Below are 26,583 nucleotides of genomic sequence, written 5' to 3' on the forward strand. Positions count from 1 at the left end.
ATAGTTTCTTTTTTTGGTCTGTTTGCTTGACTCTTAAGGGTATCCTTTTTCATTGTTTTTGAGCCACTCGCAGGTATGTCCTGCCCCTACCGTATCACCAATTCCTCTGAGGCCAGAACCACATCTAATCATCTTCAGCTTCTAATATCCTGTAACATACTCAGCACAGGTGAGCGGACAGGTGCTCACCCCACAAAGGTGGGCAGTATCTTGTGAAGGGCCGGGGCACAGCTCTGCAGCAGGCTGCTGGGGTGAATGCTGGCTCTGCCCCGGCTCAGCTGTGGAAACTGGCCAACTCACTTTGTCCCCTCGTTGCCTCCCTCTGCATGTCTGAAAAGTGGAGATGACCCATCTCGTTGGGTCCTTGTGAGGATCACACAGGTTATGATTCATAAAGTACCTTCAAGAGGGCCTGGTAAGTGCTTGCAGAGGTCTTGAAAGTCTACTTTCAAGGCAGCACCCTGCTCCCCGACCCTGGGCCTCTGGCTCCCTTCCTTCTGGACATCTCACATCTGGCTTGGCCAGCGAAGAGGCGAGGCTGGAGAGGACACAGAGTGAGCAGAGCAGGGCCCCACCATGGCTCACACCTTTCTTTCCCCCTTCACAGACCCAGGACTAAGGCCCAGAGAGTTCCAGGGACCTCTGCCTTGTTCCCAGACTCCCAGCTAAATCCGGAAAGCTCCCACCCAGTCACTGGTGTTTACAGTTCTACTCTCCCCTCCTCTCTGTGCTCCCGAAACCGATCTGCTCTTCTCCCCAAAGTTCACCCCTGCCAGGGCCGATGAAAGCTTCATTAATTGAGAAGAAAAGAACCATGACTCAGCAACGCTGGCCTTGGAACCTGATTGAAATTCCCGACAGATACTTATTGCAAAAACATTTCTCTTTATATAACAATTTAATCAGGATGAGGTGTGATAAGCAGGGAGGCAGCCGTTAAGCAAGGCTGTTAATGCGGCAGGATCCTCTCCTGCTGATGGATGTGGCAGAGGCATGGCTGTTCGTTAGAAATTAAAGCGGAACTGAAATCCATTTGCTGCCTGGTGGCGTGGAGCGCTGCTGTTACAGCTTAACGCAGCCGTCTCGTGCGCTGGGAGGCCAACACGTGTAAAGTAGCCTCCTGCCCCTGCGCCGGCTGTAATTCCCAGAAGGATCACTTTCATATGCTTTCTCCACGGCCATGGACCGTTGACCTCAGAGACACTTGATTTTCCTGGAGCCACAGGTTGGAGGCAGCAGGAAGAAGAAGTGGAGAAGTGATGGAGAGAAGGGGCAGGTGCAGAAAATGGAGAGAAACCTCTTCTGAGGATGAAAGAAGAGATTGTGCCTTTGAAAGAAGGCAAGCTCTTCCCACCCCTTGTGCTTGGAGTAACTTTCCAATGACGCCGCAGTGGCCTTCTCTCTTCCATCAAAGCCTCCCTAATACTCTGTGTGTTTTTACGTCATAGTTATCATAAAGGCAAGGTGAAATCAGCAGGAGAGGGGCACGGCTCAGAAAGACCTCAGGAGCAGGCGTTGCCAGTTCAGGGACTTATCACTGTGCTCTTACCAGGCAGGGGGACCAGCTGGTCGAGCTGGAGGACAGGGCCTTGGTCTGTTTCGGTGGATGCTCACGCCCAGCATAAACCTAGGCATTCTGGGACTCAGGCTACATTGTGTCTTGAGCACATTCCCTGCCTTCAAAAATACAGCAAGTGGCTTATTTAGCTTTGTATTGCTTGTCACTGGAATAATGCCGAGCATATAGCTGGTTCCCTACAAAGGTTCATTTGGTGATTAAGTGAATGAACAAATGAACCAAGCAGAATTTTCAAGGTTGGTGATTTTTCTCTCCATAAGCTTCCTGTCTCTTCTAAGCATCAAGTTAGGGTTCCCTCAAACACTCAGAGCCACTAATACATTTAAAATCCAATTTAACTGAATCTGCCCATCTTTCCCCTTGAACACAGTCAGATTTACATGGTAACTTTTTAGAGCAGTCCTATTTCATAAAGTAATAGGTTCTTCTACTTAAGTTCTTGATGGAATCTCAACATTTAGAAGCATAGGCAGCTCATCACCCGTCTGCGTCTCCAGGTTGTAGCAGGAGAGCGAGAGGGAGTACGTTTTCCTAGGATTCACTCCAGCCCCAAGTGCAGGGGTGTTAACCAGAGGGCAGAATTTTCCAGCAATTACCCAAAGCCAGACTTCATCACTGAGTTTCCTGAGCTTTGGGACTGGGCCAAGAAGCCTCCAGGAGCAAAAGCAAAAACAGAAAGGGAAGGCTGGCAGTACCACTCTCCTTGCTGAAGAATCAAATGTCCATCTTAAGAGTTGTATTAGGATAGGATCCACTCACTAAATGAGATGGAACTGTATCATTTGCAAACAACAGTTTATTAGTCTAAATGGGTCTGAATGTCATCCACATACAAGGATTTACCAGACAATTCATTATAGCACAAAGCTGGAAGGAAAAAAAATACAGCTCAGAAGACCGAATAACATTCTCATTTATGATATTCAGGTTTTCTCCATATTTCCGAAATGCAGAACAAGGGTCAATGGCAGCAGTTGCAAATCCAGAGCAAGCTTGCAGGGAGACTGTGCATTGTGTGGTGGGTTTGGGCTTGTCCATGGGCTGTGAGCTGCACCAAAGGAGTCATGGTGCTGAGCCTTGAGTGACGGGCCAGTCATAGTCCTGGGTCTTGAGGAGCTAAGAGCTGAGCATCAGAGGAAAGTCAGGTATGAAGAGTCATAGCACGGAGAGTGGTCCATGGCGTGCGAGGCCCAGGTAGTGAGCTGGGGGCAGCTTGGAGCACTTCTAGCTGGAAGATCAGGGGGACTCTAAGAAAGAGATGGCCTCGGGGCCAGGTTTTTACTGTCTGGCCTGTGATGCATCTGCACATCTGCAGGCCGCTCCGCATAGGACCAGAGCCTGAGAAATAGGGGCAGGGCTGCCGCTCTGTGACCAGGGACTGCTCTGGGCTAAGTCAAACCCCCAGTGCTCTGCCCACCCCAAGATCATCTCTGGTTTCCTTCCTAGAAGCTTCCCCCTCACCCCATGCTGACTTTCCACTGCTTCTAGCCTTAGCCTCTGGCTCCCTTGGAAGAAACCGTAGCAGGAGGTCTCTTGGGGGCTCACAACTGGGAGCATGGAATTATTTGCAAATGCTGTTTAATCAACTTACACCATATATTTATGTTATTTGGTTTGACAAAGCACATACACCTAACGAATTATTTTGTTTCCTGTCATACTTTATATCACATATTAAAAATAAGATAACATAAGCCAACATATGTTTGGTTTTATTTTTATTTGGGTTTGTAGAGCATTGTGTGCTGTAGACATTAACATTTCTAAACTGCTGAATTGTCATCTGTCAAAGGTAGGTGAGGTCTGGACATGCTGGATAAATATTCCTCTGCTCTATCTGGTTTTCGGCTGAGACCCTTGTAAATTTTCTAGAAGATGGTATCTCCTAGTTAAACCTGGTGAAAACCTTTCATCGGGCTCAGCTACTGGAGAGTGGTCCAGGTCTGTTTGAAGATGGGTGGGTTTAGATACACAGCATTAATAGGGCATTGCTGGCAAAGGGATGCAGCAGGGGGTTAGAGTGGGTCCCTGAAGATTAAAGGTGCAAGGATTTTGTTAGGGAGAATGCTTATGTGAAAGAAAGCCACATGGTGATACTGGAGGAAGTCGGGGAGGCAGGAAGAGCTGTCAGATGGTGATGTAATCTGATCGCATGTGAAGGAGACAGGGAGCGAGTCCACCTGATCAGGTAGACTGCCAAGCAGTCTAAGGACACTTAGTCCTTAAGCCACAGGCACTGATAAAGGAGTCATCTGTCTCCCAGGAATGAATCTGCTGCAGAATTTGCTGGGCCCAGCCAAAGGGCGGGAATGGCCCGTGGGGAACGTGCCTGGCTACAAAGGTGGCTGTAGATCTCAGATTGCAGCTGCTGGGACCCCGGCAGCTGCCTCCCTGTGGTGGGAGGTCTGTGAGGCAACGTCTTACAGCCTCCTCGAGGCAGGAGGTACGCCTAGAGGAGAGCGGGCTGAGCGTCAGAAGGCAGGACCCTTCGCAGCCCCCTTTACAGGTGTAGGAAGTCCTCAACCCAGGGGCTCTCAGGAGACACAGACGGCCCTCTGTGCCCTCCCACTCCCAAATGCCCTTCCCCATGAAGGCCTTCAGAACCCACCCTGGAGTTAACTTTGCCTTAGGATGGTTGGCGCTATCGCATGAAAGTGCCTTTGGGAGGGGTGGCAGATTAAACCCTCCAATCAGTTAATGCTCAAGGTTAAATAACCACCTAGATCACTTCATGATCCCAAAGCAGAGCAAAACAAACAAGCAAAAAAAACCTTGGGCATGGACACCAGAGGGGAAAGATGGGGCATGGTGTTCCCCACTTGGCCATTTCACCCCAGGTAGATCTTACCCTGACACACCTCATGCAGCCACTTCTGCTCTGGGTACCCCGACCTCGGCAGGCCTCCTGGAGGAAGAAAGAGTGATGATGTAATGACTGGCTATGTTCTTTCTTTTCTGAGAGCCCACAGCCCCTTGGCCCCCACTGATGTCCAGATCTGAAAGCGAAGGGCGATTTAGATGGCAGGTGAATAGCTGAGCCCAGGAGGCTGAGAGCCCCGAGGAAGGGAAAGCAAGCTGGCAGGGACTGAGCATCTATTCTGCGCCACGTTCTCCATATGTGTTTATTCACTTGACATTCAGAGCTAGCCTGTGCAGTGCTATTATTATCTCTGTTTTCTAATGAGGCAACTGAAGCTCAAAGAGGCTTACGCGGTAAACCCAGCAGGCCAGTCTGAGCCCACAGCCTGCTGCCATCCCAAACCTGGGCCACGTTAGGGAGGCAGCCCATTGGAAGCTGAGAAATCCAGGCCTTGTCCCGCCGGGCAGGGTGGCCCGGGGTAAGCTGGACAGTTCCTGTGGAGAAGAGGGGCTTCCTGCCTCCAGCAGCCGGCGGGAAAGGAGTGCCTGGGGGTTGGGCGGTTGCTGCGGGGGCTCTGAGTCTCCTTCTAGGTCGGGCTCAGCAGGGTGGGGTGCAGGAGTCAGCCGCTTTCAGAGTATGTCACCCACAAGCTAAGGTGATACTTGCTGGCTAGGAAGAGGGTGAGTGAGTCCTAAACCAGTTGTCCCAGATGAAGAATTGGCTCTCTGACTGCATCATTAATCTTCAGTCCCTGCTGCGTGAAAAGGGCCTCAGTGAGGGCCAGGCTTGGGCAATGGAGTAAGTTCCTAACACCTTGGCCTGTCTCTGCATGATTCTTCGACAGGATCCCAGGAACCGCTCTCTGCACACGTACTCCCTCCTTCCCACCTCCAAACATTTGCTCTGGCTTGAAATAGGCTGGGATCCCATCGTACGGCTCCCAAGCTGCTCAGTTCACAGCCGGATTCTCCAGGAAGCCTTTCCTGATTCCTCCTTCTCTCTCCTTCCCTTGCCCCAGTCAGAAGCAACAGGAGCTCGGACCTCACCATCTATCCACTGTGTTCCTGTCACACCACCAGCATCAGTGTTGTCACAGCTGTCACCATCATAGCTCACATCTGGCCCTGAGCGTGACTATGTGCCAGGAAACATTCTAAGCACCTGATGTATATTAATTCATTTAATTCTCACATTGATCTCCTGGAATCGATACTATTATTATCTTCAGTTTCCAAATGAGAGGACTGAGCCACAGGGACTTTAAGTAACTTGCCTGTTGAGACTTGGCTAGAAGTGGGGGGGAGAAGGAGTTAGGAAGAGATCAGAGCCCACGCTGTTGTTCATCAAACATTTGTGCCCAATAAAGCCCAAGAAATATCTGGTGAACAAAAGAAGGAAGGGAGGGAGAGAGGATCTGCAGTGTTCTCAAACGTCCTTGGAACTCCTCTGTGTCTCTCTTTTTGTGCCTCTCCCATTCTATTCCATGACCTCCACTTGAGTTCTTGTCTTATCTCTTCTCCTAATTTCCTAGAAGGAAAGACTCACGTTTGGATCATTTCTGTATCCCAGTGCCTGACATATAACAGCTGCTCAATACGTATCTGTTGCATGAATGGACTGGTCTAGACTTGGAGGGGAGTCACAACGGCGGGCATGGGAGGGTGGGAGGAGAGGATGGAGGCAGGCATTTGCCCTGTGTCTGCAGAGCTCACTTGTTGCCCCAACCCTCCTGTGAGCTGCAGGGAGACCAGCCAGAGAACACTGGCCCCCTTTCCACAAATGCTCAGAGGGCCTTTGGTCAGTTTCTGTACACCCAAATGCTTGAGTGGGTCATGGGATTCCATCAGCCTGGAATTCAAAGTGGGAAATACTTCCAGAGGTGCATTTGGCTGGGGTTCCCTGCTATGAGAGTCATCCCACCAAGTCAAGGCTACTTCCCAGGTCCTTGGACCTGTCTCATGTCACCTGCGCCTTCTGACCTGGGGCACTCTGTCTATGTGAAAGGATCAATGAGACAAATATCTTGTCTTTGGAGACCCCTAACCACCTGACCTATGTCACCCCCTCCTCCTACACCCTTACCCCCATATCTCCCCACACACATGAAGGTGCATTCTCTTCCTCCCCATGCCCAACCCACAGCCTCCTACCTCCCTTCCCACCTTGCACATACTTTGGCAATGCCAACCCCCCACACCCCACCCCTTCACCCCCAGCAGACACTCCCCACTCACACCAGTTCTCAAACCCTCCCAGCTTATCTTGCTAAAGGGAAGAGGGCGCCAGGGTGCACCCAGGTATAATAGAAAAGCCAGAAGGTATAGCATCAGATCTAGGCTGCATAGCTCTGCCTGAGGAATTCTCTTAATGTCTTGTGGCCTTAGTGTCTGAAGGCACAGGTCCTGAGGCAAGAAAGTTTATGGTGCATTGGACAAAAGGAAGAAATAACATGACTACAGCAGAGGGAGCCAGGCTGAGAGTGGTACCAACAGGAAGAAAAAGACCAGCTTCCAATAAGATCACATCCCAGAAAGGGCTTTATAAGTCATTGTGTTATGTACATTTGAGACCAAAATGCAACCTCTCTCAGCATTTGTAAGAGGAAGTGTCTCATGAACCCCTGTCCCTCATGCCCCTTCCCTGAGAGAGTGACACCTGTTTCCTCCCCTGCCCTTCACTCTTGACCCTCACCAGTCTCTCCTCCTCCCTCTCCCTTGGCCTCAGGACCTCCAGCAAGATTCACACATTTTTCTCTCTGACTCAGACCTCAGTGTTCTGGACCTCAACCTCCACCTATATGACACCTCCTGGCTGCCTCACAGGCACCTTAGAGTAACTACGTTACAAGCTGAACACCCTGGTTTCCAACAAACCTCCATCCCTGTCGTCAGTGTTCTCTTCCCAAGTAATGGTGTCACTGTCCTTCTAGTGGCTCTATTCAGAGACCTGGGCAACGTCCTTGATCCTCTCTAGTTCCTCTTATTGCTTGTTCAAACCATCACCAAGTCTTATGCATTCTACTTCCTCAATATTTCTCCAATATCTGTAACAGCCCTGTCACTAGATTTTCAGCCCAAAGTCTGATATACCCTCTCCAGAACCTGGAGAGATCTTTTTAAAAAGCCCCTTGGATCATTGTCATACTTCAGGATCAAAACACTCTCACTGGCTTCCCAGGGCTCTTAGGACCAAATCTAACATTTCCAGCATGGCTTACAAGGCATTCCTGGCCTGACCCCTCCCACTGCTCCAGCATTCTCTCGCCCTCCCTCGGAGGGCTCTGCCTTGTTCTCTGTGCTCCACCCACACTGTCCCGTTGGCTTCTCCCCTGTGCCATTCCAGCACTTGCTGTTTCCCTACTAGACTGTCAGCTGCAGAAAGACAGAGGCTGTACATCAGTTGTTCTCTGGTACCTAAGAGAATGCTGGCCCCTAAGGGATGCTCCATACAAGTTTATTGACTAAATGGAAAGAGATGTGGTGAGAGATGAGGCTGAAGCTTTACGTGGGATCAGACTTGTCTCCACTTTTACTTCCAGCAGTATGAGCTCCGGAATAACTCCCAGTGAAACAGCATTAAACCTGGATAAACTATATAAGAAAACTTGACTATGCAAATTGCTGAGCTAGTAAAATAAATGAGGATTCTACAGGTCACTGTGGCCAAAACCAAAGTGAAAGTCACCATCCTGGGAGGGAAACAAGAGCCTCAGCTGGAATGTCTGCCATCCTTGGAGACTCCAAACTTCTGTCTTGGTGGCTGCTGAGGACTCAGAAATCAGAAGATACAGCCTAGGGCCACCCACGATGGGCAGTCTACCAAGAAAGACTACATAAAGGTGAGAGCACAGAGAGCTGTATCCTTGGTGAAAGAATGAATGAAAAATAAGACCATTCTGTGGTCTTCCTCTTCCAAACCTACAACTCCAGTCTAATCATGAAGAAAAATCAGACAAATCCCAGTAGAGGAACCCTCTACAAAATACCTCACCAGTATTCTTCAAAATGGTTAAGGTCATCACAAACAAGGAAAGTCAGAGAAACCATCACAGCCAAAGGAGCCGAGGGAGACATGATGACTAAATGTAATGTGATAACCTGGCTGGGATTCTGGGATGGAAAAAGGACATTAGATAAAAACTAAGATAATAGGAATGAAACATGGATTTTGGTTAATCTATCAATATTGGTTTACTAATTTTGACAAATGTCCCCTAGCATACAGATGTAAAATGTTAACAATAGGCAAAAATAGGTACAAGGTATATGAGAATTCTCTGCATTATCTTTGAAACTTTTCTATAAGTATAAAACTATTTTCAAGTAAAGTTATTTAAAAATAAAATAAACCCATTATGCATAAGAGAAAAGTAAGGAGACTTGTTAAGTCTTGACTTGATGTGGGGAAGAGGGAAAAAAACCCTCTCCCAAGATTGATAACCATTCATTTGAGTCTGTGGTCCAAATCTTTAGGCAGAAAATTTAATTTCAAATGGCATTGGCTAGGTTTAGTTCCCAAGTGCCTGGCATATACCAACACAAACTTTCTCTGGAAGAATGTAATTTCACCTGAGGCTTCAGAATTTCCCCAGATGAAGTTTTAATGACCATGAAGTTATCATCAAACATTATAAAACATACAAGGAAACAGAGCACTTTGAGTGAAATCCAGCAGAAGTAATAGACAGCAGAATCAGTCTTTTAGACACTAGCACCATCTCATGTGGAATATAAAATAAGTATGCTTAATATGTTTCAAGATATTAAAAAAAAGAATCTTGAAAATAACTAGCACAGAAAAAGAGACTTTTAACAAATGATCAAGCATCTTTGAAAAAAGAGCAAACAGTTCTTTTCAGTGAAAAATATAATTTAAAACCTCAATGGACCAGTGAAAAATATAATTTAAAACCTCAATGGACAGTTAAACAGTAGATTCAACACAGCTGGAGGAGGAATCAGTGAATTGAAAGATAGATTTAAAATATAGTCCAGAGAGACGAAGAGATAACAGTATGAAATAAAGATTGAGACCTGAAACATAGGGTAAAAACTGTCATAGTCACTGAATTGACTGAACTAAAAAACGAGGAAGAGGCAATAATGGAAGGGTTAATGGCTGCGAGTTTTCCAGAATTGTTACAGGACACCAGACCTCAGTTTCAGGAGCTCTAACAAATGCTGAGTTGAATATATAAGATGAAATCCTCATCTAGACAAAGTAGAGTGAATCTGCAAAACACCAAAGACAAAGAGAAAAGATAGGCCAGGTCAGAAATAGGCAAAACTGGTCTATGAAGACAGATGTGACAATAATACTTATCCTTGAGGAGGTGGGTAAGGATCAAGGGAGGCCCGCAGGGTGCTGGTAAGGTTTTATTTTCACTTTTGATTCAGAGTAGTGACTACATGAACGTGTTCACTTTGTAAAAATGCAGCAGGCTGTACATTTGTGACTTACCACTTTAAAGTAAAAAAATATATTATACTTTAATTTTTTTAAGTCATCGAGAAAAGAGAGATTACATTTAAAGGAATGATTATTAGACTGGTAGCTAGCTTTTCAGCAGTAATGGTGAGAGTCAGAAACTGGCTGAATAGTATTTTCAGTGTCCCGAGAGAATCACTTGCATTCCATACCTAGTGACATCATCTTTTGATAATGAGGGTGAGACAACCACATTTTCAGACAAATGACTCTCAGGAACAGAAATTCTAAAAGAATGTCCATTAGGCAGGAGGAAAATGATCCCAGATGGAATGTCTTAAGGTGAGGAAGGAATGCTGAAACACTACACTGGAAATGTGTGGATAAATCTAAATAAACATGGATTGAATACAGCAACAAAAATAACCATGTCTGAATTGTGAGGTTACAGGTAGCTACAACTCAAAATACTAGGCAAAATAGTGTATTAGCTGGAAAAGAGGTGAGGCAAGTTAAAGCATTCTAAGGCTCTTAAATTTGGGAGGAGGAAGATAGAGCTACTGAATAATTTTAGACATTATTAAATTGCTTGCACGTTAAAATATCTAGGGCAATCACTAAAAGAATAAGCATATAAGGCATAATTTTCAGGGGGGAGGGTGTATCTCAGTGGTAGCGCACATTCTTAGCATGCATGAGGTCCTGGGTTCAATCCCCAGTACCTTCATTAAAAAAAGGGGGGGGGGACAATTTTCAAACTGGTAGAGAGAAAAATGAAAGAATAAATACATAAAAAGTACTTCAATCTAATGATGAATACATGTCTTTATACACTTGTCCAAACCGAAAGAATGCACAACACCAAGAGTGAACTCTAATGTAAATTATAGACTTTGGGTGGCAATGATGTGTCAGTGTAGGTTCAGCAATCGTAACAAATGTACCACCCTGGTAGAGGATCTTGATAATGGGGGAGGCTCTGCGTGTGTGGGGGCAAGGGGTACGCAGGAACTCTCTGTACCCTCCTCTCAATTTTGCCGTGAACTTGAAGCTGCTCTTAAAAAGTGAAGTTTTAATCTAAGTAAATAAAGAAGGGACAAAAGACCCCCCCAAAGTAGCATATGTACCTAAATAATCAACATAAAAAACAAAAACTAAAAGCATAAAATGGTAGAAATAAATCTAAATACATCAGCAATTGCAGTAAAGATAAAGCCTGATGGAATTGCCAGAAGATGTTGACGAATCCAGCATCCAGTGTGAGATTTTGACATACTTCTCTAGGCAGTTGATGTATCCAGCAGACAAAATGATTGGTAAGGCTTGAACAACACAATTAAAAGATTGATCTAATGGACACACACAGAATATTGCATCCACTAAATGGGGAATGCACTCTTTTCAAGCTCCAATGGACTATTTACAAAAATTGATTAGTTTCTAGGCCATAACACAAGTCTCAAGAAATATTAATTTCATGCAATCACATTAGTTGACAATTATGCAATTAAGTTAGAAATTAGAAACGAAAGTGGAAATAGTAAAAGACCACACATTTAGGAAACGAAAACACATTTCTAAACAATTCATGGATCAAATAAAAATCATAATGAAAAAAAATTAGAAATGACTGATAAAAAATACTACATATCAAAACTTGTGAGATGCAGCTAAAACAGTAATTAGAGTGAAGTTTCTAGCTTTGAAACTTATAGTAGAAAATAAAAAAGGTTAAAAATGAGCTAGCTATGACTCCAACTTAAGAATGAGAAAAGAACATTAGCCTACACAGTAAGGTAGAAAGAAAACCAAGAAAACCATGATTTCCAGGGAGACCCTATAAGAGAGAATTGGCAATTGATGGATCATATAAAATCACCGATTTCCTCTCCTAGAGATTGTCTTGGGACCTCACTATCCCACACCAATGCACTAAGGATTGTGTGGCCCTTGTAGGCTGCAGAGCAGACATCTGCACTATTGATCCTGCAGCGGGTGAACTTAAGTGCTTAGAAAGCTTTTTGAGGAAGGTGCCTGGTGTACCCCCAGCTCTCTCTAACCCTGGTTGGTGAAGCAGTGACAGGTGTGACAGTGACCACTGAATATTTTTCCATGCCTGCACAAGCTGGCTGATCCTCTGGTGCCCCAAAATATTTAATGCACCCTTTGGCAGTTGAGCCAAAGCAAGAAAACAGCATTTCTTGAGTCTCTTCACTCTCAGTGGTTCTTTTTGCTTTTATTTATTTTAACTCTGCACCAGAAAAGGCAATTAGAATGAAGAAGTCACCATCCAAAGTGGATGACTGCGGACAGTAAACAGAGCCTCTTTGGAGGCACAAGGTCAATAATGACTCATTTGAACTCGCTGAAGAGACCATTTGTCAGCAAGAACAAAAAGAAAATGGAAACCAAAATCCCAAGGCCAAGAGCCTTGCCGTTTATACTGACTGGAGAGGAGAGAACTGTTCTCAGCACGGGCAGGTCCAGCAGGTGGCATCCTGGGCAGAACCAACAGGTATCCCCTCCCCTCCATCAGCACTCGTTCCAGTTACAAACCTCTGCAGAATTCATTACAGTATTTTAAAACCAGTGGAGAAAAGTTTAATCCATATGTTTAGATTAGCCATGCACACACATATCAAGAAATAAATAAATTAAAAGCAGAGGGGAATAGAGAACAAAACAACCAAATTAACTGAGCTTTGAGCGAGTGCCTAATAAACTCGACATTTTTAATAGGCATGTTGAAATCTCCCCCGTGTGCTAGTGCCGATGATAATAATTGAATGCATAAGAGAGAAAAATCTGTTTAAAATAGTGACAGCAACTAAAGTCATTAAGAGTTTTAAAATTCAGGTTTCTGTTTTAAATTCAAGGTCTGTGGCCCCTCCTCGCTTTGTTACTGTGGCCTTGCCTCTGGTGGGGTTATGGAAAGAGCTCTGGGCCCATGCTGAGAACCCACCAAATTCCCCTCCTGGGGCCTGAGGCCATAAGGCTCCCAGGTGTCAAGATCCTAGAGGGACAGGCCCCTTTGGTTTTAGGGTGCCCTTTCTGCAGGAAAATCAATCACCCTGTTTGTGAGGCACAGAAGCAGTCGCACAGAGCTTCTCGGTTGTATCTTGGGGGGGGGGGGGGTTGGACTCCCTTCTCCTGCCCCTGCTACCCCAGCCCAGAACCTGAAGGAAATAAAAAGTCCTTTTTTTTTTTAAATTAGAGGTGAAAGTCACATAACATAAAATTAACCATTTAAAAGTGTACATTTCAGTGGCATTCAGTACATTCACAATGTTGTATAAGCACCTGCTGTATCAAGTTCCAGAATGTGTTTTATCACCCCAAAGGAAAATCTTGCACCCATTTTACAGTCCCTACTCATTCTCTTCTCTTCCCAACCCCTGGCAACTACCAATCTGCATTTTATTTCTATGGATTTACCGATTCAGTCTATTTCTTATAAATGGAATCATACAATATATCATCTTTCACGTCTGGCTTCTTTCACTTAACATGTTTTCAAGGTTCACCCACATTGTAGCATGGCTCAGAATTTCATTACTTTTTATGCCTGAGTAATATTTCATTGACTGGATATATCACATTTAGTTTATCCATTCATCTTTTGATGGATAGAAGGTCCTTTGGGGAGGTGCTTTGGGCTCATATTAAATAAATGGCAAGAAGATTATGAACATAATTAAGTGACAACTACAAATTATTAACCATCCAATCATAAATTTTGGTTTAGGGTACATTAGAACTCCAGCTCTTTAAGTTTAGGAAAGGATTGTTGAGTTGTTGGATTGCTGGATGGATGGATGGATGGATGGATTGATGGATGAATGAATGGAAGAATAAGTGGGTGGATGCATTTGTTAAATTCTCTGAACTTAAGAGTTCAGAAACCCAGACTCCAGCTCTATCTTTGCCATAGAATAGTTCTATGACATACAAATCACTTCATCTCTATGGGCCTTCATTTTCTCACAAGAAGGACTAGACCAGAAGGTCATTAGACCAGATATTTTCTTGTGATTCCCAGACATCACCCTCCTCAATACTCTCTCAGGATAGAGGAGAATATTGGTTGACTATGCTGAATTACAAGAACAATTACACAGAGGCAGAAAAATAGACAAGCTGATTTATAGATGGATTCACATGACCTGAGTATTCTGTTATTGCTTTTCAATCTGAGTTGAGTTCATCAAAGACTTTCATTGTGATCTTATTAAGTCCCTCATCCCCTTATAACCTACTTTGTGCTACACCCCAGACCTCCCTCTTCACTCGTTGCCATACACTGTCCTCTAGTCATCCTTTCCTGGTTGTCTCTACTATAAGCTGTGTTTTTCCAAATTTATGATTTTCTTCCTTTGGTAAAACAATTGAACTCACAAGGCTAGACTCCTGAGCTGAAAGGCCCGATTTTCTAACAGTCCTCATTTCCCAGCAGGCCAGCACAGGTCCCAGAGCTGACTGTTAGCGGAGGCCACTTCTCCCACCCAATTACCACCAACATCTTGTGCTTGTGGGTTATTTTATCAACAAATTTGTGTACAGCAAGTTGCCATGGAAATCAAAAAGTGATTTGTTGGTACTGGTATCCTGAAAATAAAGTGTGAGCCAAGCTGAAAAATACCAGAGGTAGGGGAAGAGGAGGGCTATCAAGAGAAATAGAAAAGATGTTTTTTCAAGAAAGGTTAGGGAGAAGATTCCTGTGTCATCCTAGGAGGAAAGTCCAGGTAGCACTAGAGAGAGAGGACAAGGCCACTAGGTACTAGACTTGGCCCCACCGAGGCTGATGCTCATCTCCTGGTGTGGGGAAAAGAAACTCTGAAGTTCTACCCACTGCTTACTCCTCAATAATGAAGATTAAAAACAGCAATTAAGTTAGGGCTGGTAATCTGACCCATTAGTATGCATCTTCCCGAGATCAGAGGATGGTTTTGTAGAGCCTTGAGCTGGCCTCATGGATCACCATGACAGTAACAAGCTGGGGTGGTAACTGCTTTTGCTTCAAAGAATTTTCTCGGCAGTTCTCCTCCCCGTGGCCCACAGATTGGCTCCTGGAGGACACTCACTGGGGTGACTCCCTGGGAGAATGTCCAGGATAGAGTGGCTCTGCCGGGCCACCACCCCACCCAGTCACTGTGGTCAGTTTGGTAAGGAGGCAGTCCCTTTGCTTAAGGATCAGAGTTGCCTGGATTGGCCAGGTCTGAGTCTATCTGCTCAAGTTTATGTACCATTCTGAGCCCAGGATTTCTCATCTTTCAACTCAAACAATCTCATTTGTCTTCCGTGGTTGAAAGACTATGTGAAAGCAGCTGACATAACGTTGGACACACATAAATGTTTAATAAATGTGTTTCTTCCTCATAGTTAATTGCAAATCCAGAAATCTCTTCCCAAGGAAGAGGCTCTTCTGAGGCAGCCAGATGTCACCTGGGTCACTACCTTGCGTTGGGTGCCCAAGGTAGGGAGGGGAGACAGAGCAGCAGACTGGAGAGGCAGAAGAGGGAGCACTGGGGACCTGGGTGAGCAGCAGGTTTGTGGTGGGCGAGAAGTGTCTTCCTGCCCTAACACCTTGAACATGCTTCCCTGTCCCTTCCTAGGGAATCACTATTGATCTTCTCATAGTCACCTACCCCTTTGAGTGACTTCAAGTGTGTTCCTCTTTCTCCCAGAAGAACAAAGATGCCTTCCTTTCATCGTGGTTGTAGCAAGATTTGTATTCTGTTGAAGGATTTTTAGCCTTTGTGGAAAAGCAGAGATGGAGTAAGGGTTCTTTGCCAGAGCTCAGAAATCATACCAAAAAGGCAGCTTCCTACTGTACTGGCTGTGGTCACAGCCAGCCAGGTGTATGGCTGTTAGGTAGTGTCAGTAAGCAGAGACAAGGAACGGGCATGCAGCCCCAGCGCCTGGATATCTCTGCCTGATTCAGCAAGGGTCTCAGCCCCTTACCCCTCCTAACCCGACAACCTATCTCAACTGGAGAACTGACCCAGGCTTCCCACAAAGACTGGAGGATGTGCAGATCTCTGAAAATGCCTAGATGCCACTAGAGATTAGGGTCCTAACCCCAGTAGCAGCTTGCCTGGTGTGTGGAGAGAATCCTACTGGGCATAAGGAGATCTACGTTGACAAGCTGTGTGACTTGGAACATATCATTTTACCTCTCTGGGCTGTCTCCTTATTTCTAAAATGAGAGAATTGGTTTGGCTCATCCCTGAGGCACCTTTGTGGATTCAGAGAACCTATGATTTGAGGGTGTTTGTTTGTCTTGGAAGCATCAACTTCCTGTACAATCGTCCCAAGCTGGCATGGATGAGTTACTGTCACCCACAAATTGCCACCCGTTAACTGCAGTGAGAGATGGGTCCAAGAGTTAGGAATTTTATTTATTTATTCAGCAATTATTTATGAGCAACTACTAGATGCCAGAAACTCTTAAACATTAAAAAAAAAAAAAAAAAGATGAAACCCTTGCCCACACAGAGCTTACAGTCTGATGAGGGAGCCCGAAAATAAGCAAATAAATAAGTAGATATGACAGGTCTGTGGAGAAACTGAAGCAGGATAAGGAGATAGGGATTCCGGGTGGTGGAGGGAGGGCTTTTTAGAGGGAGTGGTCAAGGAAGACCTCTCTGATAGGGAGACATCTGAGCAGAGATGTGGAAAAAAGAGGGAGCAGATTTACAGGAAGAAACTAGCTAAGGAAGAAAGAGGAAAAGAGAAGCCCAAACTGCCTTGGTCAGCTGTACCTCAGGCAGGCAGATTTCTATCTTCTTCAGGAGAAAAAGCAAGTTTTCAACCTAGTTCAAAATTCTCTACAGGAGCAGTGCTTAAAAAGGATCCTTATGTGACCATCTTATTATCCCCTCTTCTGACTTCCCCAGAGCCCTGGAGTCAGCCTAACCTGAATCAGGTGAACCCCATCACTTACTCTCAGATATTCTGACCTTGAACAAGTGGCTCAGCTTTTCTAAGCCATGTTCTCCCATCTGGCTAAGAAAGAAGTGAATGCCTACATCCTAGGGCCATTGAGACACCCAAATGAGCTAATGTATTTCAGGTTTCTGGAGTTCATGCCCCTCTTTTTTTTCTTTTCAGGCAGGCTGCTCTCCTGGGTCTCCAAAGTCCTAAGAGAAGGTGAATTCCTGTGTTAGAGGTCCTTCGCTCCAGAGTCACATTTTCTTCCTAGACCCACAGATTTTCTAATGGACTAAGCCATCATGTTCTACCTTCAGTCTGAAATTCTTTCCTTTCCCTCTCCAGCAGCAACCCCAGCAGGGCTGGATGGCTTCCCTAGCCAGGAGAAGCTGGGCTGAGCTCCTGCAGAGAGCTGAGCTGGGCAGAGCCACCTGGAAGCCCAGGGCAGGAGGGCATTTGGACTTCAGCTCAGCTGTGACCACCGCACAGCTCACCAGAGCTCCATGGCTGGGGACAGGCTTGGGAGATGCTTACAAATTTGATAGTACAAGGAGCAGTTTAAAGTTTTATTTTACAAAACAGAATAAATTAAAAATGCATTAGGAATGAGGCCCTTACTTAACTACAGGGTGTGCTAATGGGCTTGGAGACTGTGTTGCCTCCTCCTTTAAGCTCTTAATGACTGAGCTTTAATGTATTTTATTTCTTGAAAAACAATCCCACAAGCACTCAGTACAGTCGGAAAAACATTTCTAAAATCATTAGACCGCTACACGGTAAATATTCATCACAACCACAGCTCCCACCTGCTTGCAAGGAGGCATTGATTTTTTTTCCTTGCCTGTTTTGCTCTCTCTTGCTTTTCGTTTCTTTTCTGTTCTCCTTTCTCTCTGCTCCCTCCCCGCCAGATTCTGACTGAAAGCTGGAGCATGGCTAGGTAGGGCTTTCTCTGAGGAGATATATTTTCAAAGGGAGCGGAAGAGTCTGTCAACACTTAATCTGATAGGAACCACTTCACCACCTGTGATTTCTGGTGGGAAGTGGCCCTGGTGCCCTGAGGCTCCACTCCCATCCCTCAGCTGATGTCAGGACTGCATGATCACACAGTAGACATTCATTCGGTTGGCCATTCAGAAATCTGGAATCCAGTTCTAGCCCTGCTAATTGTCATGACATTGGGCAAGCCACCTCAATGCTCCAACCCTTAGAATAGGCACCTGTAAAGTGACAACACTGGGCAAATTGTCTCCCAGTTTATGCCCTCTGATCTCTTTAGCTGAAGAGCTAGACTGCAGTCTCACTCAGCCACTTACTAGCTTTGCAACCATGGGCAAGTTGCTTAATCTTTTCTTAAAGAGAGCCTCATTTTTCTCATTTTAAAAATTATATACATATGTGTGTGCATAAAATATGTATCTGAAAAGAGGGTATTGCAACTTAAAATAGATCAGATATCTAGAACACCCAGCAGAGCAGCCAGCACATGTTAGGGTTCAACAAAATTAATTTTCCCTTGCCTGATCCTGTAAGCATTCTTGTCCTCCTGTCCAGCACAAAGGAACTGAGTCTGATATGCTAGAGAGAGTTGGAGAGCACAGATGTCCTGGAGCAGCAGTGGGGTGGTCACAGAATGGGAGGAGGAGGATGAAGACAAACTACCCATTTGGCATTTTTGCCTAGTTGGGCCCATGGGCCCAGAATCTAGAGGAGATGGGAGTGGTTGGGCCTCTTCTGATGAATGTATTAACAGAAGAAAGAGCCTTCTCACAGATGAGAGTCACCAAGCCTCCACCTTCTTCCATGTACCTCCAGCTCCTCCCAAATATTTGAAAGCTGCATTTTATTTGTGTACCTCTATTTTGCAAAAGGCTTTAGTATACATTGTCTCATTTGGTCTCCAAAACCTTCTGAGGTGGGTAAGAGTGGTTGTGTCCTCAATTTACAGATGAGTAAACTGAAGTCCACAGAGATTAACCCCAAGGTCACAATGGTAGTAAGTGGCAGAGCCAGACCACACATCCAGATCTATCAATTCCACATCTAAAGATATTAACCAAATTTTTATTTACTCACAGCTCTTCAGGGAAACAATTATGACAGTGAGGCAGATCAGCACAAACATCATGCCCAATTGGGTGCGTTCTTAAATATCCCATGTGTAATAACCAACACTGCAGAGGGAACCAAGATTGCTGGTAGTCTCTTGATCCCTGCCCGCTGCCATCAATAGAGATTATGAATATAAGTTCCCAGAATTCAGCCAAGTTCCCAGCTAAGTGAGAAATTCTAGGGTGAGAGGCTGGGACCCTATTCTGAATTGTATATTTCTTTCTCTCCATAGTCTGTGAACATAGATCTAGCCTACTGTTTCTTTTTAAAAGGTATGTAGAGAGCTTATGACATGCCAGGCACTGTGATAAGGATTCATCATACATTATCTCAATTTTACAAGGTAGGAAACATCAAGACAGCTCCACAAAGGTAGGCATCATCGTCCCCATTTTATAGAGACATGAATCAAAGTGATTCTGTGGGTCACACAGACAATGAGACAGACAATCACACTTACAACTAGCTTCTCCCTTGCCTTCCTCTACTATAAAGATTAGAAAGCTAAAATATTGTCTTTTATACTTTTTCTTGCAATAAGAGAGTCTAGTCAACAAGACGTAAGACAAAGATCCTGGGTGAATAAATGGAAACATTTTTTAAGAAACAGACTTATTTAAGGGGGAGGCTATAGCTCAGGGGCAGAGTGTATTCTTAGCATGCAGGAGGCCCTGGGTGCAATCCCCGGCACCTCCCTTAAAAAATAAATTTTAAAAACCCTAATTTCCTCCCCCTCCAAAAAGAAAAAGAAAAAGAAAAAGAAACAGACTTATTTACTATGCCCCTCACATATTCTTCCTGCCTGTAACATGAGCATGAAGCTTGGAGCTGCAGCACCCATTTTGCAATCCTGAGGATGAAAATCATATGCTAAGAAGCCATATCAGGAAGAGAAAAGGAACCTGGGCCCTAGATGACACTCTTGAATAGCTTCATCAGCCCTGTACTGCCTACCTTTAGACTGGTATGAGGAAAATGAACTCCTGTTAGCCCATGATTGTTTTGTTTTCTCTGGCTTGGAGCCACATCCAGTCCTAAGTCATACATATAGGGGTTATGAAAATCAAACTTGAGACTGTGAGACTATATGCCAAGTTTTTTACTGCTATATCTGCCTCTTGTCCAAATCCTAATGTTTTCCCAGTAGAAGAAGACAAAGACAAAAGCATTGGTGTTGAGTAAATAGAAAGAAAAGATTACCCAGAGCATCTAGTACCTATTTCATTCCTCCTACTCTCTTTCCCTCTAACACACCTGTGACTCACACAATGGTAACCAGGGATACCAAGGACTCAGATATCTTAAGTGCCTTTTCCCACTCCCCCTTCTCCAGGAAGTATGGGTCACTCCCCAGATGACATGAATGTTACTTCTACAGCTTAATACCATCTAGTCCTAGGGACAAGAGAAAGGAGGGAAATTCAAGAACTCAGTTCTCTCCTTACTTAAACAGTGATTGGAAGATAAAGCGTCTATCCTGCTGACTCTTTAGAAAATCAAGTGATAAATACAGGGACCCTAATCTTTTGTGCACGCACAGGGACTGCTGGTGTTTTCAGCACCTTGGAGAGTACTTACACTTTTCTGGCTCTTCAAAGGCCTTCAAACAATGCAAGGAGCTCCTGAACCTTCTCCTGATGACTTTTGACATAGCCTGCACTTTTGACTCTATTCCTGGAAAGAAGAGAGAGCACCTGGAACCTGAGTCTAGTGCACTGGAACCCTAGGGATATGCTCAATCTGCAAAGGAGAGGGAGAGATTTCCCTGTCCCGCTTCTAGCCACCCACTACTGTCACATGGCAAGTTTCAGTACTGGTGCAGTGCACCCGTGTCAGAGCAGGTAGGGATGAGTGAGAACACTGAGAACAGTGCCTGACATATGTAGGGGCTCAACATTATTGTTGACTAAATAAACAAACTCTGTATATCAATCCAGTAATAGTACTTATATCCTATGAAGACTAAATAAGATAATGCTTTTAAAATGCTTAGCAAAATACCAACATAGAAGATGTAGTTAATAACTGTTAGCTATAACCCTAAGAAAATTATATAAAATGTGAACAAAGATGTTCACTGCAGCATTGTTTATAAAATAAATATACAGCCTGCTTAGTAGTTCTTCCCATGTATTTTAATATTAGTATCCCCTTTCTCTTTGTCATTTGGTACTGTAAGTCAAGGTCCCTCACCAGCACCCCTGCCCTTGCTGTGTCTGTTGTATTTATACATACACAATATGAATGTTTTAACAATGTGGTAATCTGTATGACTGAAACATAAAAAGATGTTCACAAAGTGCTGTTGTACTAGGATGGTACTGACTGAGAACTTTACCCTTGGGAATAGAGCAGTTTACAGCAGAGACAGAGAATAGATGAAAACAAAATAATTATATAGTATAAGGGCTGAGTTTAAAGGAGATCTCTTTCTTAATCTTTAGACTCCCAAACTAACAAAATTGACAAAAGTTGAACTGATCTGGTGACTTTTTATCATGAAGCTATAAAATAAAGTCACCTTTTTAAGGGAGTATAGTGTTTGTCAAGAGCGTTTATCCACTCTTTATCTTCCCATGGAAGAAAAGATGATGAAAATGAAACTTATCACCACCTTCAAGCTAAAAGAGTGGGTCCCAAGGGAATGGTTTACAAGTACTGGGGGCATATCCAAGAAGGAGAGCCTGACATCTCATTCTTAGGTTCTTCTAGAGCTGGGAGGAGAACACTGGGGGCAAGGGAGGGAGTACTGAGGTATTGCCAAGTGATGAGGGGACAAGAACTACCTCCTTGAGTATCCTCCAGATATTTCCTGTGCCCACAGGCCACACAGTAGGGCCATGGAAGGTGTATCAGCACAGTAGGTATGCTGAACTTGGAGACAAAAAGGAGTACCATGGGGACAGGCCCCTCACCAGCAGGACTGTCAGGTCCTCTGCCCATCTTAGCGACTAGATGGCGAAGAGCTGCAGTGGTGGTGACAACCAACAGGAAGGGGCAGCGACTTGCCAAAGTTACTCAGTGGGCACATATCACTGTTGCCTATATAAATCACACAGTCACATAGGAGGTGTTGTTTTCCCTTTTGCTCCCCTGCGTATATCCCTATACAGGAGGGGTAAGGGCAGAGAAAAGAGAGAGGATATATGAGAAGACCAGACTACGCCCTCTGCCTCCTCCGTACGGTCTCTTCCAGTATACATTACAGATCTAGACAGTCCCTTGGGGATAGGAGGAATTTTGAGGAGAGTTTTGAATCAACCAAATACAGGATTGAAATTTTTAATGTGAAATACTAGGTTTAGTAATAAAAATGAAACAGTTTTAATAACTGAATATGACTAAAAGTTATGGAGACAGATTGAACTGTTGTCAAGGCTGTCTTCTCCCCAATGGGAGGAGATTTAATATAGCATGGTAGTAACAATTACTAGAAAAGTTAAATATTCCATGTTTATACCCTGATGAGTTTGAGACTTTATAATCAAACTGGTTACATTCATGATACAAAGTGCAAAAATCAGGATATAAAACTATACATGTGATATGCCTCTATTTTGTAAAATATACACATGGATTAAAGGAAATACATCAGATTGTTACGGGTAGATGGAATGAGGAATGATGAGTAATTTTAATTTTCTTCTTTATGCCTTTCTTTCCAAAATTTCCAAAATTTCCTCAGTGGGCACATATCACTGTTGCTTGTATAATCAGGAAAAAACATACAAAATCTGTACTTCACTGTGTGAGTGTTCTTCTCTGAGTTCCCCACTTTTGGTGCAGGTTCCCCTTAGCTTCCCTGGTGTTAGAGCATTCTTCAGGAAAAGGGAGACTAGTAATATTTGAGGGTGAATTCAATTTTCAATCTTACCAAGATTCTATTCCAGATGTTGACTTTAGTGTTTGGTAAAACTTCTATGTAGGAATGCTGAATCACAGCATCCCAGGAGCTGGACAGACCCAGATCTCAAAGCTCCACAGTCTTTCCACTGGAGTCTCTTGAAAATTTTAAAGGAATTGTGTTCTCAGGGGCAACTGATTCCTGTGTCAAGTGGAATTGGTTTTCCTAGGGCCAGAGTAGCAGAATAGCAAATGCATGTATTACATCTTGAGCAGCCTGGTGGGATTTTACCCATATAAATAATCCACATGGTGTCAACTCCAATTTTTCATCCTTTGGTATGAAGTATGCATGAAATAAGGTTAGAGATACAGGACTTTTCCAAGACACAGTTGTTTGCCTGAAGATGAAGCTTGAGTGAAATAGTCTATACAAAGCACAGTCCCAACATCTGAACTGCAGGCATCCAGATGTGCTCAGGTACAGTTAAAAGGGCCAGGGCCATCCAACAGACGTTGGTTTCAACAAGGAGACAGAAGAAAAGGGTGCTCATAAGGGTTTTGGAGAAAGAAATAAAATAAGATTGTGTTTCTGCTAACAAAGAATTCTATTTGTTTCCATGTATTTATGCTATATTTCACTCATTTTCCATCAACAAAGAACCCTGAAGAAGGAAAACTAGGAGGATGCCAGAGAGGAATTTTCAAAGGCTCTGGCCATTGCTGGGCTCTCACCCCAGAAAAGTGCCTGGGAGCTCCGCCTAGTCTGGAAGATTTGGGAGGTTAGAACAAGGGCAGGATGAAGGAAAGACCAGTGGTCACAGAGGCTGAGTCCTCATGGTTTACATTTGGGATGTGAGTAACCCCAGTGACCTCCATTTGCCCCATCATTGGTAGGAGCCATATTTCCAGGCAAAATCAGCCATAAACATAGTTAGAGGAGATGCTCATGTGCTAAGAGAAGTTGTGGTCCCCTCCTGCTTCTGAATGTCCAACCCTTCTAACAGATCAAATCCTACAATTAAAAAGGAAGTCGTGTAACCATGTCCCCTAGAGCATAAACCAGTTCCCTAGATTCACACTAAGGTGCAAATGACTACTGTACTGAAAGTGAGTTTTCATGGCAGGATCAGGAGGTGTCAGGAGAGAAGAGAATCTAGCTGCCATAGAAAGAAAAAGAACGGGAGAGTGTAACAAAGTCAAACTACCTTCACCCTCTGGCTGGGAATTGGTGCTGTTTCCAGGGTACAGATACTTCCCGATTCTTTGGGAAGGAAACCAATATAAGTTGACATATCTTCTAATTATGCCAAATTAACTTCTCAGTGCTCGAAGAGACTTGATCTCTAGAAAGAGCCTCCACTGGGAATAGCAGATCTGTTAAGGCCAGGGGCTGGCTGCAATATGTGTGTGTGAGGCAAGAGGGACTCTTTCAATGATCAATCCATGAAGTGTTAGACTTTGCCCAATTTGCTTTTGGGGTAGTATGTTTAACTAGAGTTAATTTTCAACTGAGCTATACAAGAGATTGGGGAAAAGTCAGGAGATGCAAAATTAGGGGCAACCACCTACACAAAAATTACCTAACCAGCTTTTATTATTAGAAAATCATTTGTACTTTCCTTTTGAAACATTCCCATTATTGGCAAGATCTCCTTGATACCACCTCCAAGAATCCTCCATATTCTTTGACCACAGCATCTGGCTTTGTCTTATATGCAGGCTACTAGCCAGAACTTGGAAAGCTTTTGTAGTACAGAGATTTCCCATCATAGTGATGCTGGGTCAAAAAGTTGTAATGTGATTTCACCAGATCAGCTCATGTTAGCTTCAAAACAATTGATTTCCTCTCCTTTCCTGTTTCTTCCTCCACTTCCTTACCTATTGCCTTAACAATGGCCTTCTCGCTTTCCCTCTTCCTTTGGAGGAAGAGCTGCCCTTCCTCCTGCCCAAGGCCACACTTCCTCCTGTGCTCTGCGTCTTATCCCAACTCACACTCCCCCACCTCCTCAGGAAACAGGACCTTGTTCCTTCAGTTAGCTCCTCTCTTTCTTTTATCTTCATCTTCTAAGACTTCCTCCTTCCTACAATCACACAAACTTGCTCAAGTCTCTCATATCCTAAAATAAATAAATAAAAACTCCCTTGATTCAGTGTTTCCCTCACCCTCACCTCTCTTTACAATTCAGCTTTTTAAAAAAGAGTAGACTCCAATCTCTACCTCCATTTTCTCATCTCTCATTTGCGTTTCCACCTACCAGTCCTCCACCAAGATTCTTACTGTTCCCATTGAGAGATTCTTGTATTTGCTAAATCCAGGGGACTCTTTCTAGTCCAGAATTTGCTTGACCTCTCTACAGTCAACTCTGATAACTGCACCTCTTCTTGAATTTGCCTTGATTTTCCTGACCTCACTTTATCTTTGTCATCCTCTAATGCTTGGGACATTTCCTCTTCATCTCTCTCACAAGCTTCTCTTTCTCTGCCTACCTTTTGAATGCTGATGTCCCCAGTGCTGTCCAGACCTCTGCCTTTGACTCTGCACTCTCCTTGGTGAAGCCCATCCTCTACACTGGCTTCAGCTGCCATCTATGTGATGAATCCCCCTTCTTCCTCTCCAAACTGTCCCCTGAGAACAAATCCCATATGTCCTTTTGAATATTTTAATTTATATATATATATATATTTACTTAATTTAGACAGAAACTTCAAATATAATATGTCCCAAACTGAACTCATATTTTTTTATCCCAGAACCTGCAAAAGTTAGGTTCTGTTTAATCATCTCTTATTGCCTTTCCTTCAATCTTTAAGATAAAGGCCAAGCTCTTTAGTACATCCTACAAGGTACTTCATGGAATTATGGTTAACTCCCGTCTACCTCTCCTGAAAGCCACCTGACCCTCCAACACATCCTGAAGCACCTCCCCCCGTTTTTCTCCAGCAAGGCAAGACCCTTCACAACCCTATGAATACACCATGCTGTTACACTCATTTGCACCCGTGAATTCTCTGCCTGGAGTTTCCTATAATTTCTCCGTTTGTTTTCAAAATCTTACTAAGAAGCCCATCCCCTGTGGACTCTCTACCTTATACCAGAGAAATGAGTCTTTGTTCTGGTTCTAAACCTTGTACATCCTTGGACTATTTTACGTATCTCATAGGACCCTACTTTTTTTTTTTTTTTTTTTTTTTTTTGTATTACTTATCTGTCTTTCCCACTGGGACTATGGGCTCTGTTATGGGTCTTACTCTGTGTCTTATTTGTTTTCATGTTTCCTGAACTTTTAATTTCCTGGCTTATAATAGCAGATGGTCAGTAAATGCTTTTGGACTGAACTTATCTTTTTTCCTCATGGGTTGAGAATCCAAAGAACTAATATCTATGAGTGTTCTTCAGGAATGATGACTAACTCTAAAATGTTTACAATTATTGTTGAAAGGAAAATAAGTAGGTTTTTTTTTTCTCCTATTCTTCCTCTTTCTCTCTCATCCTGATTCTCCTCAACTCCTGGACAATTCAATGACACTCCTCAAAGTTGCCAAAAACAAGGAAAGATTCCTCCTCTAGAAAAGCAGAAGAGTGAGTAATGTTCAGCAAGGATGCACATTTGTCAAAGATTTATTCCCAACAGAGCATGTTTAGAAAATTAATATCATGTTTACTTATTATGGGACAATAGCTCAAAAAGGAAGTTTCTCACTAATTTCAATCAGTGTCAAGGTCAGTAATGTCAATGGAGAGACAAACAGATGTTCCTAATTCTGCAGTTTTCTGATGAAGGGGCAGGGATTCTAGATTTAGTTAATGAAAAGTAGAGAGCAATTAACAAGG

The 26,583-nt window shown here is 43.9% G+C and overlaps 1 long non-coding RNA gene across 1 annotated transcript in view; it reads right to left on the minus strand.

Moving 5' to 3' along the window:
• Positions 1-4,427: 4,427 nt before the first annotated feature.
• Positions 4,428-26,583, minus strand: part of LOC135322160 (uncharacterized) — an 84,857-nt gene continuing 62,701 nt past the window's right edge. Inside the window, exon 3 of the long non-coding RNA XR_010382526.1 lies at positions 4,428-4,484. This is a non-coding gene — a long non-coding RNA (uncharacterized LOC135322160). The remainder of the gene's footprint in view (positions 4,485-26,583) is intronic.

The sequence above is a fragment of the Camelus dromedarius genome, chromosome 9, assembly GCF_036321535.1.
Source record: "Camelus dromedarius isolate mCamDro1 chromosome 9, mCamDro1.pat, whole genome shotgun sequence".
NCBI lineage: Eukaryota > Metazoa > Chordata > Mammalia > Artiodactyla > Camelidae > Camelus > Camelus dromedarius.